Below are 7,715 nucleotides of genomic sequence, written 5' to 3'. Positions count from 1 at the left end.
ATTCAGCACCAGTTCAAGAATATTCTGATCTTGGATACGTCATCAGCTATGATTGGCTGCCGAAAAGTTATGGTTATTTGTGTGAATTTCGTTCACATCCAAGATGACGAGATACGATATCTCGCCAAGTCGACTTATAAAAGGTCATATAATTATGTCGACATGGCGAGATAACGTATGTCGACATTATGTCGACATGTCATAATTAAGTTTCTCGCCAAGTCGATGGCAATTAAAACATGTAAAAGGGATGGTCCTGGCTGAAAATATTTATATCTTAATACATAGAGTAGAATTCCCCTGATAGCAGACACGGTCGTAATGACGTCATTACGGATCGTAAAGTGGTAATACTCGTCATGTCGTCGTATTTATGACGTTCTTACGACGTCATTTTGACGACTTAGAATGGCAACTTTCATTTGCATTTTTATTTGACCAGATTATGACGTGATTTTGACGTCATTTACTGACCAATTTACGACAAGTAAATTTGCTCTCTTATATGACCAGATTATGACGTGATTACGACGTCATTTACTGACCAATTTACGACAAATAAATTTGCTTTCTTATATGACCAGATTATTACGTGATTACGACGTCATTTATCGACCAATCTGCAACAAATGAATTTGCATTTTTATATGACCACATTATGACGTGATAATGACATCATTTATTTACCAAACAACGACAAAGAAATTTGCGTTTTCATATGACCACATTACGACGTGATTATGACATCAAATTTTACCAATCAACGACGAGGAAATTTACAAGTTTAATTTCAAAGCCACATACTATTTTGCCATTTTTTCAACCTTGCCATGTTAGCAAGGCTATTTCTACTTATAAAAGGAAAAGTAAAACTTAAAAAAAATAGTACAGAATTTTTTTTATTTTAGGTAAAGTATATAATTCTTCAAAGAAAAAAAGTTTCAAAAGCAGTGGCAAAAATAATCATTTCTTAACTGGTTGCCAACCAAACAAGAGGAAGCTTTATATGTCAAAGAAGTTTGTATCTATTTTAAAACTTTTTTTTCGCAAGTGGTGTCATGCCCCGGTGTCATGCAAACCTCCTATCTAGTTAGCTCACCCCCCCCCCCCCATGCACGCCCCCCGGGCTCACCCCCTATAAAAAATTCATGATCCGCAGAATTAATTCGCCGCCGGGCGTCGAGCCTGCGCATGCGCGCTGCACTGCATGCAACTGGCGCAGTCGTAACCATTTAATTTGAAAAAGGAATGCGCCCGTTTTTCGCCGTAAATGTTGCAGCCTAATTTTGGATCGAGAATTAAGTGCGACGAAGATGGCCGTTAATAATAGTTCTACTACTTTAAGAACACGGTTCAGATTTGGATAACGACTTCGAAGGCATTCGCAGGAGACCAAACAGTAAGTTAGATAACCATCTTCTAAGATTTTCTTTTCGGAGCGCGGCTTGCCTTTGGCTTTAGATTTCGTGCACTGACACTACCCGGCCGGGGTGGCTGCCCCGAGCGCCGGCATGCTGAATAGGACAGGCTGCGCTGGTGGGCTCAGGGCCCAAGTCTGCACAGACACAGTGCACACTTAAAGGTAAATGCCAGTTGTGGTAACGATATCAAAATGAGTTCGTACAGAATCCAATGAAATGACCACCAAAGTGTCTGTCTATATTTATAAATAATATACCGGTACCGTATGTGCCAAAGGATTCTGGAACTTTCATTGTGTAATTGCTGCGAAATAAGCAAAAAAAGCACAGGATTCGGGTCAACTCGAGCCAAGGCAAGCGTCGGGCCGACATTAATCAGAGCAATAATAACTGTCCCACGTGCTCTTATCTGTGTTGGTGATCTTCAGTTTGAACATTTTTCAGCGTAGATTTCAAGATTTCACAAAGTTCAGTTTATGTAACTGTACCAGATCTACATGTATACCCAGTTGTTGTGTGTCCGGACAGGTTGTGTGTCCGGACGATCAATTTTAGAAAGTAATTTGGAAAAATTTACAAGCGAAGTTTCATCAATTTTTAGTTCAAAATGTTAGGAAATATTACTTAGAGAGAACAAAATCGAAGATGATTATAACTATTGAATTCATATTTTTAGTGTAATCCAAAGACAAAAAAGAAGGCTTCAAAAATATAAAGTGTCCGGACACCCGATCCCCCATCCTACTATGTAGATCCTCGATGATATACCGTACTGACTATTTTTTAAATCCTAAATCTACCGGGGTATTTTGATTCTTGTCATTCCCGGGGGGGGGGGGGGGTATTATTGCCCCCCCCCTTATAAGATCTCGGCCGTGGATTGCACGATCACAACGAAAATTTGCATGATGGTAGAGAATGACGTAATCTACGTAGTTGCATTGGTAAATTTCACTGAATTCATATTTTTTTATTTTATATGAATTAATTATGCTAATTTATTCATGAAATCATACTTTTTGCTCTGATTCACTAAATAAAGCTCCTAGAATGCTATTTTTTGGGTGAAAATATTCTTTATAGCATTCCTAACAATTGTGAATGAAAAAAAATCTGGTACCAAAGACCGATTTCTTATGTATTTTATTTTTTTTTAAATCATATTTCTTTGTTTTTTCACATTTTGTTTTTTATTGTATTTTCGATGGAAATCGTTCTAGACTTAATTCTAATCATAAACAAGGCAAAATTAATTAAGTTTAATCAGTAAAAGTAGAAATAATGATAAATTTATGAATTTTGGCTAAATACACAATTTGCATTGGATTTGTACATGAAATCATGTTTATGAGCAATTTTGGGTCTGACATGCACTTACATAATGTTGCGTAATGACGTAACCGCGTACCCGGGCGTCACAAATTTGGTCTCAAAATTTGCGCGAGACTTGAAAGTAAAAAGTCAGTGAGCGGTGCGATCTAAATTTTTTGTGCGACAGCGTAGTGAATAGTGATGAAATTTGTTGAGGGGGGGGGGGTCAAATTGACCCCCCCCCCCAGTTTAATAAGGGTTAAGGGCGTCACATGAAATGCCCTATATTCATTATTTTTCTACCAAAAGCACCATTATGAGTAAGATTTTTAATGAATAGATCTGTTTGACATTTCAGGAGAAAGAGAGGGAGACACAAAACCACCTGTCTCGGTGTCACACATGAGGAGTTGAGGAGGAGATGAAGTCAGTGAATATGACCTGGCCTGGGGGAGTTTCCAGAAGAAGGCCCAGAATCGCTGGATGCCAGGAGTGGAGATCCTTCGTTGCTGCCCTACATGATAGGAGGCATCGGGCAGTAGGTAAGTTAGAAGGCTATTTCAGATGTAAAGCCTTTTTTTTTGGGGGGGGGATCATTGGGAATCTCTATTATCAGAATCACGCAGATTTGGGTGTGCACAAACTCGGGGCACCTTTTAATCTGTTAATGGTCCTGACTGTACTTCGAGGACTCTGTGATATTTTTTCATTGTATTTTCATTCACGGAGCCTAGACAAGTCTCTGTTGCCTGTAGAACTTTGTACACTAAGATGGATTTCCCTAGAAAATCCACCCTTCCCACAATAATTTTGGGGCAAACATTTAATTTGTCCAATTTGTAAGCTTTTGTACTCTAAATGCATACAAAGGCTTAAAAAATGTTAATTGTTGGAAGGTAAAAATTTTGAAGGATCACTTTCTTACAATTCCCATGCTATATAACGCAATGACATGAACTTTAACTCGAGTGACGTACGTATGCAAGAAATACAGAATTGGTGCACATGCATAGCTGATTGATTCATTGTCATGATTGTGCTAGTACTGGTACTAGATCGGTTTGGACGTTCTAATTTCAATGACAAGTTTAGATGGTAAATTGGCGCTAATAAAATTTTGCATTGGTCGATCTCGCGATGCCAGAAAACTAATTCCACCTCAAAATTTGTCAGATTTTTTTTTCAAAATATATATTTAATTGATCCTTGACCTGAATTTAAGCCAAATCAGGCATAGGGAATGGCTGTATTTCAGCCTCGAAGTTCGAATTCTCGGTCCTGACAGTCCTGGTTACCCCATAACCATTTAAAACACATAAAAAAGGCATGAATTAAAATTGTAATTATAAAAAAAGAATATGTTTTATGTGTCAAATAAATTGATTCTAAAATTCCCTTCCTTATACAGAGATGGTTAAAGGTCTTGAGGGCATCATGCCCCCCCCCCCCCCGACTTGACTTAACATGTTAATATTTGAAGTATAAAATATGTAACAAACCCCACATCGTTTTTTAATCATTTAAAATAAATTGGAAATTAATATTGAAACCATCTAGTTTTTAATGAAGATTAATAAATAGTTTATGTAGAAAAAGTTTTTATGTTTCTCCTCTTCTGTTATTTTTGCAGATGCTGTAATTTGAACGGAAGGTGTCCTGCCCATAAATTTTCATCCCACCTGAACTGCCTTGCCTGCCTGCACCCAGTCATCTGTTCCTGAGCATTTTCATTTTCCTCTATTTTTCATCATCGTTTGTTTCGGCCTGTATGAAGTGAATTTCACATTGATTGGTGGAGCTGCTAAGTTGGCATTACAGGGCCACGCCGGGGTATGATCCTTTGGGTTGAACATCATGACTGCTAGTTGGTCGGCAAAGGTGATGGGATCGATCAATGTCACATGGAGTAAGATCGATACCAATCTGCTTTGCTACATTTCGAACAATCTCATACGGATACGGATATTATTGCGACAGGAGTACTGCTCGATGTGGTCAAGCCTATTTGACAAAGCATTATGGTGTTAGTCATGTTATCAGAAACCGATTTTTCAAAATCACGGAGTTGCTTCAATTTAGTATCGATAGATATTTCAAGAACGTGTAGACTAGTGAGCTTTTCATCAAGAATTTCACGCAATTTATTTTCGCGCTTATCCATGTCATCATTGAGTTTTTGTCTCTCGCGTTCCATTGCCACGGCCACCGCTCTTTGAACGACTGTATCAATATGATCTAGGTATGCTGGGCTTTGTTTAGATCCAGTTAATGATGAAGCAGAGGATTGTGTACATGCATTAGCCGAGTGCAAGCGGCCTCTTGATCTGGTGGATATCTTAGACATGTTAGAGATTACGTAATGATATAATTGAAAAGTGGGATGGGCTGTGCATCTGCCAACTCACCATGTCAACCAATTAGAGACGGCCTTCCAAAGTGACACAGCACGAAAATATCAATATGGGACTGGTCTAGTCAACACATAGATCCTGAAAAAACCATGGAGACCGCAGACGCAAAATGACTTCCATACATAAAGATATGATGCACAATTTCCAGTGGGTTCAAAACACTGAACACATGCTATGCTGATACACAGACTATCATATTAAAGAACTTCATCAAGCAAAGGAAATCTGGTATGAAATCTCTCAGCTCACATAAAAAGCCTACGTAGCTACATGTAGGGAAGAAAATGCGTAATTGCTGAGAAATTAGCAAAATAAGCATGTAATTCTTTCAAATGTCAGGTATTTTTCGAATCGATTATAATACACTGTCCCACATATGCTTTTCTGTGTTTACAGCGATCATCAGAATTATCGATTTTAAGTTTAAAAATTCATGATTTTACAAAGATACAAGTTTACATTAATGTACCAGATGTAGATTATGTACAATATATTGACAATGAACTTTGATTTTATAGATTTTCTCAAGAAATAATTGTTTGCTGCAACTACTGTCTTTTCCTTCTAAGTGATAGTGTAATACAACAGTTCCACAAACTATTTTCATCAGACTTATTGATGCATGATTCTTTCACCCAAATGCAAGCTTCCATAAATCCTGAAAACTTTGCAACTCAGGTTTTTTTTTTTTTTACATACAGTATATTTTGTCCTACATTGCATAGTTGCCTTAAGTTAATAGCGCACCTCTAGTAGTAACTATCTTAAAATGAGTTCGAACAGAATCCAACAGAATTACCAGCAAAGTGTATGTATATATAAAAGATGTGTGCCAAAAAGCTTGGGAAGAAAATGTGTGTAATTGCTGAGAAATGAGCAAAATAAGCATGTAATTCTATCAAATGTCGGGTATTTTTCAAATCAATCATAATACACTGTCCTGTCCCACATATGCTTTTCTGTGTTAGTGATCATCAGAATTATTGATTTTAAGATCAAAATTCATGATTTTACAAAGATACAAGTTTACATTAATTTACCAGGGCCCCGTCTTACAAAGAGTTATGATTGATCCGATCAATCGCAACTATGGACGGTCAGCAACGTTAACATAGATCTATTAAGCATGTTTGTTCAAAATATTTTCTAGCTATGATGTATGTTCATGCATTCATTGTTTTCTCAAAAATTCGCTGCGCTTCTCTTTGCATACAAAGGACATTGTGCAATTTTTTCGTAGAAAAAATTATGACACTGATGGATTTCCATAGAGTTATGATTGATCGGATCAATCGTAACTCTTTGTAAGACAGGGCCCAGATCTAGATTATGTACAATATTTTGACAATTAACCTTAATTTAAAAGACTTTCCGAAGAAATAATTGTTTGCTGCAACTACTGTCTTTTACCCCTGGCCCTAAGTGATAGTGTAATACAACCCAAACATTTCATTAGAATTAATGTACATGTATGATTCTTTCACCCAAATGCGAGCTTCCATAAATCCTGAAACTATTCCAACTCGGGTATTTTTTTTTTACATACAGTCTATTTTTACCTACATTACATAGTTGTCTAAAGTTGAAGGTATATTTAATTACAATTTCAACGAAAAAGCTTTATTCTTGGAGATCATTATGCCTCTGTTATGTATTAATGTGTATTTATACATGTACAATTGTATGTATTGGTATAACAGACATTGTAATTTCATTCCTTTGACCCTAATACTGCATTTTCATAGAAAAGTGTTTTTTTTTTCAATCTATTTAGAGTTTTCAACATTTTGTATTCCTTTTTTTTTTGCTGGTAATATGTTATGCAACTTTTATTTATTAATAGAATATTTGCCACGATTTCGTAATTGAAATGCGTACATGTATTTGATTTCGTTTTCCATTTTTGTATATATTCTTTTTCGGGGGGGGGGGTCATGTTCTTGAGACCGAGACAAGTTATGCAAGGCCCTGGCATGGAGGATCATTATATTGTTACTGGGAATGCTGGACATTGTCAGACCACCTCAGTATTCACCAAATATAGATAATCCTCAATGACAAGGTCTTTGAAGTGATGTGTGTATGTACATTGCATGTAGAATTTAATGTTTAGGTCATTATCACGTCAGAATACGTTAAGATATCATAGTTGACTCCAAAAGACGTCATATTCATTTCAATATGTGACGTCAATATGACGTCTATTACTAGTCAGCAATATGTTGCAAAGTCGTCATTCAGACGTCGTAGTTGACTTATAAACACGTCATAATTACATCAATATGACGTCTAAAACTGGTCAGGAATACGTCGCAAAGTTGTCATTGAGACGTCGTAGATGACTTTTAAAGACGTTATAATTACATCAATATGACGTCTAAAACCGGTCAGGAACACGTTACACGGATGTCATTAAGACGTCGTTGTTGACTCTCGAAGACGTCATAATCACGTCAATACACGACGTCAATCTGACCCTTGATACTGGTCAGGAAAACGTTGTAAAAACGTTGCTAAGACGTCATTAAGACGTCGTAGTCACTCTTGGAGACGTCATAATGACGTCAATATA

The 7,715-nt window shown here is 36.8% G+C and overlaps 1 long non-coding RNA gene across 1 annotated transcript; it reads left to right on the top strand.

The window, feature by feature from the left end:
- Positions 1–1,234: 1,234 nt before the first annotated feature.
- Positions 1,235–7,005, top strand: LOC129263000 (uncharacterized). Its single transcript, XR_010293932.1, has 3 exons — positions 1,235–1,399; positions 3,091–3,274; positions 4,363–7,005. It is a non-coding gene; the product is annotated as an uncharacterized LOC129263000 (long non-coding RNA).
- Positions 7,006–7,715: the final 710 nt, after the last annotated feature.

This window comes from Lytechinus pictus, chromosome 6 (genome assembly GCF_037042905.1).
Source record: "Lytechinus pictus isolate F3 Inbred chromosome 6, Lp3.0, whole genome shotgun sequence".
Taxonomy (NCBI): Eukaryota; Metazoa; Echinodermata; class Echinoidea; order Temnopleuroida; family Toxopneustidae; genus Lytechinus; species Lytechinus pictus.
The sequence above is the reverse complement of the archived record's forward strand: the minus strand, read 5'-3'. Positions and strand labels throughout refer to the sequence as shown.